The sequence below is a fragment of the Macaca fascicularis genome, chromosome 5, assembly GCF_037993035.2.
Source record: "Macaca fascicularis isolate 582-1 chromosome 5, T2T-MFA8v1.1".
Taxonomy (NCBI): Eukaryota; Metazoa; Chordata; class Mammalia; order Primates; family Cercopithecidae; genus Macaca; species Macaca fascicularis.
In genome coordinates, this window is record NC_088379.1 from 27,961,841 (window position 1) to 27,972,988 (window position 11,148).

General features: G+C 34.5%; 1 pseudogene; it reads right to left on the reverse strand.

The window, feature by feature from the left end:
• Positions 1 to 7,512: 7,512 nt before the first annotated feature.
• Positions 7,513 to 8,402, reverse strand: LOC102135687 (mesoderm-specific transcript homolog protein pseudogene; annotated as a pseudogene).
• Between the last annotated feature and the right edge of the window lie 2,746 nt (positions 8,403 to 11,148).

Consider the following 11,148-nt stretch of genomic DNA (forward strand, 5'->3'; position numbering starts at 1 on the left):
GTATCATCATAGAGTGTTAGGAACAACTTTATGTCAACAAACTGAATGAATACATTCCTGGACATATACAACATACTAAGACTGAATCATGAGATAACAGAAAACATGAATAGAGTAATTACAAGTAATGAGACTGAATTTCTGATGAAAGTCTCCCATAAATGAAAAGCCCAGGACCTGATGTCTTCACTGCTGAATTCTACCAAACATTTAAAGAGGAACTAATACCAATTGTTCTCAAAGTATTTGAAAAAACTGATGTGGAGGAAATTATTCCATATTTACTTTAAGAGACTAGAATTACCCTGATATCAAAACCAAACAAGAAAAAATACATTGGGAAAAAAAAAAAAAAAAAAAACGCAGGCCACTCTTCCAGAAGCACGTAGATGCAAATATCTTGAACCAAAATACTAGCAAACTGAATTCAAGAGAACTTCAAAAGGATCATTCACCATGATCAAGTACCATTTACCACAGGAATGCAATGGTGGTTTAACATACTCAAATCAATAAAAATGATACATCACAAAGAAAGAAAGAAAAAGAAAGAAAGAAAGAGAGAGAGAGAGAGAGAAAGAAAGAAAAGAAAAGAAAGAAAGAAAGAAAGAAAGAAAGAAAGAAAGAAAGAAAGAAAGAAAGAAAGAAAGAAAGAAAGAAAGAAAGACAAAAAAAGTATGATCATCTAAATAGATGCAGAAAAAGCATTTGATAAAATCCAACATTATTTCATTAAAAGGAAAACCTAAAGAAACTAGGCATGGAAGAAAAACATTTCAACACAATAAAGGTCATTTATGACATACCCACAACTAACATCATACTGACTGGAGAAAATTGAAAATTTTTTTCCTAAAACCTAGAAAAGACAAGAATACCAACTTTCTCTATTCAATGTAGTACAGGAAGTTGTGGTCCTAGCAATTAGGCAAGAGTAAAAAATAAAGTGTATCCAAATGGGAATAAAGGAAGTCAAATCGTCTTTGTTTCTACATATGTAACATCATATATAGAAAACTCTAAAGACTCCATGAAAAAATTGTTAGAACTAATAAAAAAAATTCAATAAAATCAAAGGCTACGAAATCAACATTCCAACATCGTAGCATTTCTATATGCCAACAGTAAACTATCTGAAAATAAAATAATAAAAACAACCTCTTTTACAATAGCTACATAAAAATAAAAATAAAATATGTAGGAATAAACTTAAAGAGAGGAAAGATCTCTAAAATAAAAACTCTAAAACATTGATTAAAAAATTGGAGTTGACACTCATCAGTGGAAGGTCCATGGACAGAAATGAAATGTTCACGGATTGAAAGAATTAATATTGTTAAAATGTACAAAGTACCCAAAGCAATCTACAGATTCAATGCAATGCCTATCAAAATAGCAATGACGTTCTTCATGGAATTTTATTTTAAATCCTAAAATTTTTGTAGAATCACAAAAGCCCCTCAACAGCCAAAGTAAGCTTGAGCAAACAGAGCAAAGCTGAAGGTGTTACATTACCTAACTTAAAACATATCACAGAGTAATGGTAACCAAAACAACATGGCACTGGCATAATAACATACCTGTAGACTAATGAAACAGAATACAGAAACCAAAAATAAATCTATACATTTATAGAAAAATTATCAACAAAGGAACCAAAAACACACATTAGGAAAAGGACAGTCTCTTCAATATACAGTGCTGGAAAACTGGATTTCCACATGCAAAAGAATAGAAATAGGTACTTATCTCTCCCAATTATAAAAATCAATTAAAAACCAATGAAAGACTTAATTGTAAGACTTGAAACTTTGAAATTCCTAAAAGAAAACATAGGAGAAACTCTTCATGATGTTGAACTGGGGAGAGTGTTTGAATAAAACATCAAAAGTACAGTCAATGAAAGCAAAATTAGACATGTAGAATTATATAAAACTAAAAAGCCATGGAACAGCAAAGGAAATCATCAAGACTGAAGAGACAACCTACAGAATGGGAGAAAATGTTCATAAACTATGTATCTGACTAGTGGTTAATATTCAGAATATAAAAAACTCAAATCAATAGCAAAATAACAAATAATTCAATTTAAAATTGGGCAAATATATGAATAAACATTTTGGAAAAAAAAATACATACAAATGGCCAACAGGTGTCTACAAAAAATGCTTACCATCACTAATCATCAGGGAAAGGCAAATCAAACTCACAATGAAATATCACCTCACCCCAGTTAGAATGGTTGCTATAAAAAAGAAAAAAAAAGAAATCTTGGTAAGGGTGTGGAGAAAGGAGAACTTTTATACACTGTTGGTGAGAATGTAAATTAGTATATCCACTATGAAAATCAGCATGAGGGTTCCACAAAATTTAAAAATAAAAGTACCAATACTTCTGGCTGTATATTCAAAAGTAATGAAATTGGTATGCCAAAAAGAATCTGCACTACCAAGTTTATTCCAGCATTATTCACAACAGCCAAGATATGGAGTAAAGATATGTGTCCATCAATAAATGAATGAATAAAATGAATGTGCTATATATACACAATGGAGTTGTAATTAGCCTAAAAATATGAAACCCTACGACTTGCAACAACATGGATGAACCTAGAGGACATATTAAGTTAAATACGGCACAGAAGACAAATACCACATGATCACACTCATATGTGGAATCTGAAAAAGCCTGATCTCATAGAAGTGAACAGTAGAAAAGTGGTTTCCTAAGGCTGAGGAGAGTATTCAAGGAAGGATATAAGAAGAGGTTGGTGAAAGGGTAGAAAGTCATAGTTAGATAGGAGGGATAAGTTCTGGTATTCTCTTGAAAAGTAGAGTGGCTAGTCAATAATAATATATTGTATACTTCAAAATAGCTAGAAGAGAGAATTTGGAATGTTCTCATTGCAAACAAATGAGAAGTGTTTGAGGTGATAAATATGCTAATTATAATGATTTAATCATTACACAAAGCATGTAGTTATCTAAATATTACACCGTACCCCATAAATATATATAATTATTATGTATCAATTAGAAACAAAATAAAAAATTTAATAATTTACTTAAGGTGTGCAATGACCAACAAGTAATGTACAGTGTACTATCTATAGAAGTTCTGATTCTGCACTTATCAGTTTGATTTTAAAATCTATCTTCCCAGGTATTCTTGCTAACTGAGTAAGTTTAATCATTTAAGATAATTTAACAGTTTATGTATCTTATTGTCAATTGATAAAATGGAAAAATGACTTTGATGACCTTAGTTAATGTGAATCTGTTCTCAAAACATGGTCTATTGTTAGTATGTTAATACATGCAGAGAGAAGGAAAAAACTGAGATAGAAAAGCTGAGAACCATATGCATGAGGTCCCAGAAGAAGTCTTGTCAAACTGTCTTTGATCATAAACTTTTCACATAGTATTAGAAAGATATTCCTTCAGTATGAAGTACACTTGAAACATTACAGGTACAAGAGGTGAAATCCAGACTAGAAGCGCTACTGGAGGTCACAACAGGGGACAATGCCTTTGGAGAGTAGGCTGTGAATAGACGTGCCTCATTCCAAGTCAGATGACCAATGAGTGGGACCTGAAGTACTGATCAATCCTTTTGAAAGGTCCCATTTTTGCTATATTGTTCCTGGTGACATTTTGCCTTAACTGCACAATGGAGACTTCAAGAGGAAGCTGCTTTCACTACTTCTTTTTTATTTTTTTAATTACTATGAGGATTAAAACATTTCCGTCCAATTACCACTTCTTTTTTGTCACCTGAGCACAGTCAGCAGTCAGCATAAAAAGTGATAATGGGAAGATAATGTCTAACCAGGTCACATTTCGCTTCAAAGAAACACAACACATACAAAATGCATGTTTTTTTTTTTTTTTTTTTTTTTTTTTTTTTCTGACCTTGGCTTTCATTTCCCTGTAACACTTGACATAGAATTTAACAGACATTGATATCAGCCATAGAGGAAGAGAAAGCATGACAAATACAAGGATATTACTGGAAAAGGCCCTATGTTGGACTAACAGTTTTGGATTCCAATATTTCATTAGTTAATCTCTCTCTCCCTCTGAGCGATTATGCATGGCCTGTCTCATTCTCACTGTCAGATAAAGTCTATTTTATTTGATAAGTGAAATTATTTAAAGATAAAGGGGTGATTTAAAACTATTATGAGGCAGGGTGTGGTGACTGAGGCAGGTGGATCACCTGAGGTCGGGAGTTCAAGACCAGCCTGACCAACATGGAGAAACCCCATCTCTACAAGAAGAAAAAAAAAAAAAAAAAAGGAAAAAAGAAAAAAAGAAAATAGCCTGGTGTGGTGGCGCATGCCTGTAATCCCAGCTACTCGGGAGGCTAAGGCAGGAGAATCGCTTGAACCTGGGAGGCAGAGGTTGCAGTGAGCCGAGATTGCGCCATTGCACTCCAGCCTGGGTGACAAACAAGAGCAAAACGCTGTCTCAAAAAAACAAAAAAAGAAAGGAAGGGAAGGAGGGAGGGAGGGAGGGAGGGAGGGAGGGAGGGAGGAAGGAAGGAAGGAAGGAAGGAAGGAAGGAAGGAAGGATTATGAAAGAATAATTATGATATTTTACATTGCTGTTGTAATTCCAGACAACAATGAGATCAACACAGAAGGAAATTAGTAGACCATTTTTTTAATTCCTAGACTGGAATGACTACTTTATGTATATCACAGAATAGGATACTCACAAAAATACTTCAAAGTGAGTTTTGGCTCCATTTTGCAGATGTGAAAAATAAAGGTCCTGAAAGTTGGATTAACTTGCCTCAGATAACTTAGCTACGAAGTGAGGCATCAGGATTTGAAGCTAGACATGCTTCTGCACTAGATCACAACTTCATTGTCAGCTTTTCTAAATACGAAAAAGACTGAGGAACAGAGAATAGTTTTTAAACATTATATGAACAAAAGAGAGACCAAAGACAATGACTTATACTAAAAAATTTTGTTAGATATTATGCAGTAAAAATCTTCCTTTACCAAGTAATTTTCAGAAATCCTGAGTTAAAGAAGTAAATCAAATGTTGTTTTGTTTTGTTTTGTTTTGTTTTGTTTTTGCTATAGGATTTCTTGTAACTTTTAATATGAATGGTATATTTCTGAGACCACACAGAGGATGTGGCATTTTTCAACATTTTTGAGTATAAAGCTTCTTATAAAATTAATTTTCTATTGAATATCCATTGGAAAACACATATACAGGAGGAAAATTTATATCAAATAATCTTTGGTACTTGTACTGAATGAGGGTAATCTGCATTAATTTCAGAAATCTAGAAATATTATAGCCCTAGGGATTGTATCTCAGGATGATAACAGATTAGAATAAATATTGAAAAATCGATATACTATTAACAGATTTCTGAACTTCCTCTTTTCTCTAGATTTTTGACATAGAAGGAGGCATGAATCTGATGCTGTCTTTAGGGACATCACAATCTAATTCAATGATTTGCAATTAAGAGAGTCAAAGTTTGTCTAAATCACTTCCAGAGTCTCTTCCAAACTCCACATTCTATTATTTATGAAGTGCCAAAGTCTTTATATGTATTAACTCATTTCATTCTGCAGTAACTCCAAGAGGAAGGTACTTACATTGTCTCTTTTTCACAAATGAGTAACGGAAATTACTTTGACCAACATTCTGTAATTCCAACGTGGGGGTACCAGACTTTAAACTCAGGTCTGTAACTTTGCATTTGAACATTAGATCAAGAACATTCAAGCATTCTTAGTAATGGGGATTTCTGGTGGTAGGTAAATCATAGAAATAATTAGTTTCAATTAAAACACTCTGTCTCAGATTGTATGTGAGAGATATCCAGGAAATGACATTTCTACAAAGCACCTGAGGAGATTCTGATACTGATGGCTCACTGAATACATGTGATTTTCCTTATTGTATTCCTTAAGCAAAAATCATAATTTGATTCTGTAATATAATTTAACTTTTATAATTTTTAAATAAACAGCTACTTAAGCTTTAAAAGCAGGAACACTTAAGCAGCCCTACTGTTTTCAATACAATATCATAATGACAAAGACCTATCTGTTCAATGTCCTTTTATCTATTAATCATCAGTAAAGAGCCCTAAATTATGACTTGTATATAATAGTTAAAAGACCACTAAGAAGTTATGTGACTTTCAGCAAGTCACCTATCCTGTCTGAGTTTCCATTTTCTGATCAAATAAAGAACCAATAATTCAATTTGTTTGTCCCAGTTCATTTTTATTAATAGAAAATAAACACTTATTCCAGTTTCAAAGTTGTCATGCTTGAAGTTGCTAATTTAAATAAACCAAATTTTAAATAATCATTTAATAATCCTGCTTTGACTAAGGCAATGAAATGTGGATTTAAAAAATAAATATTCAGCACCATGTGCTCATAGATCTTTCTGAATTTGTTCTTAAAGTTTCTGGAATTTTCCTGTCTGTAAAGTATAGGAATGACTGAGCTACATTGGAAAGCCTCCCTGGGGCAGGCACTGGGGAGGTAAGCAGTCATCATAAACGAATTAATGTATATTCAGCGCGGTGACTTGACTACAAAACAATCCCTTCCCCTCTACGGTAGCTCAGGAAAGACATGCTTCCAAGCACTGAGGTATGAGGAGTCTCAGACTGTCATTTGCTGTTAGAATTGGTCTTCTTAGCTAATAACAGTAAATCTCTGGCACAGATGCTCTTGGTCCTTTATGTCCTGCAATTTCAGGAAATTCTGTAAATAGTTTGGATTTAGTTGAATTTATTCAGAAATCAAACATGTTTAATTAGGTTCGCTACTCTGGCAGAGTAAGGGTATGCTGACTTAGTATCCTTATTTTATATATATATATGTAATGTGTAGGTAAATCATAGTCTTAAATCATACATAGAATACCATATTATTTAAGCCAATATCTGTTTTAACAAAATGTTCATAATTAAACACAGCTAATGAAACTAAATCCAAAGGTATGACAAAGAGGACTCAGCTCTGTTGCTTAAAGAAATTTTAAAAAGTATGTACCCATAAAGTCATTGAAGAACAAGGAAGGAGGTGCCCTTCTCCTCATTCTTACTGTAGAATTCTTGTTGGAGCTGGGCCAGAAATGAGTAGTTCTAAATACTTTAGAGGAGTCCAAAATCTTAAAAATCTTTTATGCAAAAAAAGTCTTTCTGCATCAGTGAATATTAGCGCTCATCAGAGTTTCATAATAACACAAAAACAAAGCCCAGTCCATACATTTGATCAGATGTTAAAGTAATGGGTGGAGGACTATTATGTCAGTCTTAGAGTTCCTGCTGGCTTCTTCCTATATACTGTTCACCAATTTGAGTGAAGTGGACTTTGTGAGAGAATAGTGTTTGATGGCCAGGATCTCTTTTGAGCATCTCTTCCTAAGTGGATACAAAACAGACAAGGGCGTAGGCGAGGTAATACAGGGAAGCTACTCTTTCCAGCTCAGAAGGAGTTGAAGAAGCCCATGGGATCCTCTAGCTGTGGATCGCGGCTAATGTAGACCACGGCAGCATTTTCCTGTACAGCTCCAAAAACTCTGGGTAGGGGTTCACAGGATCCAAGGCCCACAGATAAAATGAATAGGGATAGTTACAGAGGCAAGAACTCCCACACAGCGCCTTCTGAACTAGTTCCTCTATTGATGGAAGAGACTAACAATGACTAAGTTTCTGTCATTGTTGAGGATCCCTGCCCACATGTCCCACAGCTCACTCTCAGAGGGCCGAGTATACGGCCCAAAGACTGGGGTGAGACCTCAAGAGAATACAAAGTTCACCAGCTGCGTGAGGATGGGTGGCAGCACACCTCCACCTGTGAGTAGCTTTTGGAGGAGTGTACGGCGAGTCTCAGGAAAGATACCTCCATTTGACAGACAGAGACTCTTTATGGTAAGCCGACCAGACAGATTATGCTTGTGCCTGTAGAGCAGTTCCTGAGCAACAATATCTCCATAGTCATGAGACTAAAGGTTGATCCTGCCGTTCTGGAGCTCCAGATGCCCCAAAGCGCTTCCACAATGCTGGCCTGCTCAAATATGGAATAGTGATGTGGTCTCCGTTTGTCACTGAAGCCAAAGCCTGAGAAATCAAGGACAATCACTCGATAAGACCTCAAGGTCAAACTTCCCAAAGTTGTACCGATTGTAGCTGGATGTTGGAAAGCCGTGTAAACGCCCAACTATCTCCGGACTTCCAAGCACACCCACAAAATCTTGGTAGAAGATACACAGTCCTTTGTAAGTGAACAACTTTCCTAAAGACTTCTATGAGTGAAGGGCAGGGGACACCTGAAGAGGTGGGATGTGCAGGTACACAACAAGGAGGGTCAGGGCCAACAGCCCCAACTGGACCGGCCACTACCTCATCCTGATTTGGGTAAGACCTGGGCTACAGGACCCCATGTTTGGGAGAAACAGGTTGTGCAATAATTCCATTTTAAAAATCGTTTTCTATCAGGTGTTTTCTTAGTTTTTTCTTATGTGCTTTATTTGTATTTGACCTAATTCATACTCTTCTTGTAACAAAAACAGGTGATGAGACTCTTTTCTTATTTCATAGTGGATAGAACTGATGCATAGAACCGCAAGTGATTTGGCAAGATGATAGGCAATAAGTAGCCAAGCTGTAATTCCAGCTGTAACACCTATTTTCTGAAAATTGCGATACAGATTTTACTTATTCAAGAAACTAATGACCCTTTTAGTTGTATAATTCTTCTGTATTCAAGGTGTTAAGAACACGATCTTAAAGCTATGAGAGTTCATATAACTTCTGACAACTGACTCATATATTTGCAGGACATTTTAGATGGAGAAAATCTGGCTCAGAGTTGCATAGAAAATCCGGAAGAAATTTTGCTTTGCATTTCATACACTTTGACAATTATAATTGGTAGAAATAATAATGAGGATAATGGTATTCTTCAGCTTGACTTGTTAACTACCTATTTCCTGCCTGTAACCTTAGCAAAGAGAAAGGTCTACAGAAGGGCTTCATTGTTATAATATTAGACTTCTCTAATTTCCCTTTGACCTCTTTTTGAATCGGACTTCTTATCTGGGAATATGACCAAAACTGTTCATCTCACTATTTTTGATCTGCTCTAGGTACAGGAAAAGTGCTAAATTTTCAAATTCATTATTTCAGCTCTTTTAAATTGTTTCTGATACCAAGGCAAAGGAGATTATATTTCAAAACAGACGCTACAACAACACTCATGACAGGACTATGTAAAATCTCAGAGATGATTAGAGTAATAAGGTCTCAGTATGCATTCCTATCTTATTATGGAGTCATTGAGCTAGAAAGAATGTCAGAGATCTGACAGTTCAATATACTAATTTTACAAGTAGTGGAAAAGGGAAAGAAGAAAATAATTAGGGAGAAAAAGTTGAGGGGGAGAAAGAAAGAGTAAAAAGAAAGAAAAAAGGAAGAGGAAAAGCAAGAAAAAGTAGGAAAACATTTGATTGGGATAAATATCTGCTAGGCATTATATTAGATGTGTTATTTATATTATCACAGTTAATGATTTAATGGTTAGGAAGGAGTAATTTGTGGATTAAAAAAAAGCAGTATTTCAAGTACAATAAATAACCTGCCACAGACCTCCTCTATGGGGCAATGCTGGACTATCATCAGAAATAGTTTTATGTTATACCATTCATCGTGATCCTCAAAGCCATTAGTCTTCCTCAAAGGTCCCACACTAACTAGTGAAAGATCTGAAACTTTCATTTTCCTGATTTCTCCCCTAGTACCCTTTTCATTATACCATGCCCCTCTTCTTTATGCTATGTATGCCTGTGAGACATTGTACAGCACAGAGATGAGCATGTTCTCCAAATTCAGTAGATTACAGATTCTTCAAGTTGGGATAACAATGCTCAGAAGTGGGTCAGCTCTTTGGAAGCCAAATTTACACTGAATTTACAGATGGGGAAGGTGCAGCTGTCAGTTTGATAGACCCAAGCAAATTGAACAACGTGATTGTCAATGTAAAAATTACCATGTTTAGGTGTACGTTAGGGTTATAGAGTAACTCAGGTTTCTTACTTTAGAAGACCCATAAGAGGTTCTTTTTGTGTGATGCTTTAGACTTAAATGATTTTAAAACAACAATGCTCACAACAATACTGTGAATTGAGTTATTAAATTCCCTAGTTTTAAAAAGGAGAAATTTACGAGAATTAGAATGAATTCTCTTTAGACTTAATAAACAGCAGACTTGGCCATGAATCTAGGGAGTCTAGTGTATTTTAACTTATGTATAGCCAACTTGAACAGTTGATATTTATAGAACCATTTAACCAAGAGAACAACATTCATTTCAAGTGCACCTCTGTCCTTCATCAAGATAGACCACATTTTATTTCTGAGACATTTAAACCTTACTTTAAATGCCATTATAAACTATTCATTATTTATTAATAAATATTAATAAATAGCAATTTATTAATAGTAACAATTTTATGTAAATGAAAACTATTTATATTTTAGCATTAGTTCTTCCTCATACATTGAGCTGGGTTTTTAAAATACCCAATGCCTTTGTAAATTTGTGGTTTTAGGTGGTGATGATCATGAAAACATATTTCCAGTAGTGTGATTATGTAATGCTCCATAAATATACATATTTTTAAAAAGTCATAATTTTATACAAAGAGCAGAAAATAAGTAATTAGAAAAATATATTAAAGTCTCAGATACAAGTAATTTTTGAGCCTTCACCAGATCCCTTAACTTTTCTTTAAATAAATAACTTGTTTTGCAGCACTACTAGCTAGGATTCATGATTGCATCATGGGGTCATGGTATACATGCAATTCAAGCAGTTTGATGCAAAATATATGCATTTGATATCACTTGTGCAGCATTTAAGTACTTGTTGAAATCTTAGGTGTTTGGGCAGACATGGCCACTTAACAAGTGGGTTAACTTAAGTACTCTATTTGACCTCCTTGAGTTTAAATTTAATACTCTTATTTGGAAATAAAACACATAATTAATTTGAAGGGAAAGTTAACACAATATAAGTTTTCTTTTTTTAATTTTCAAATTAGCAATTTTACATAATAGTCAAAAAGCATTGGCACACAAAAGGAAAGAAAAAGG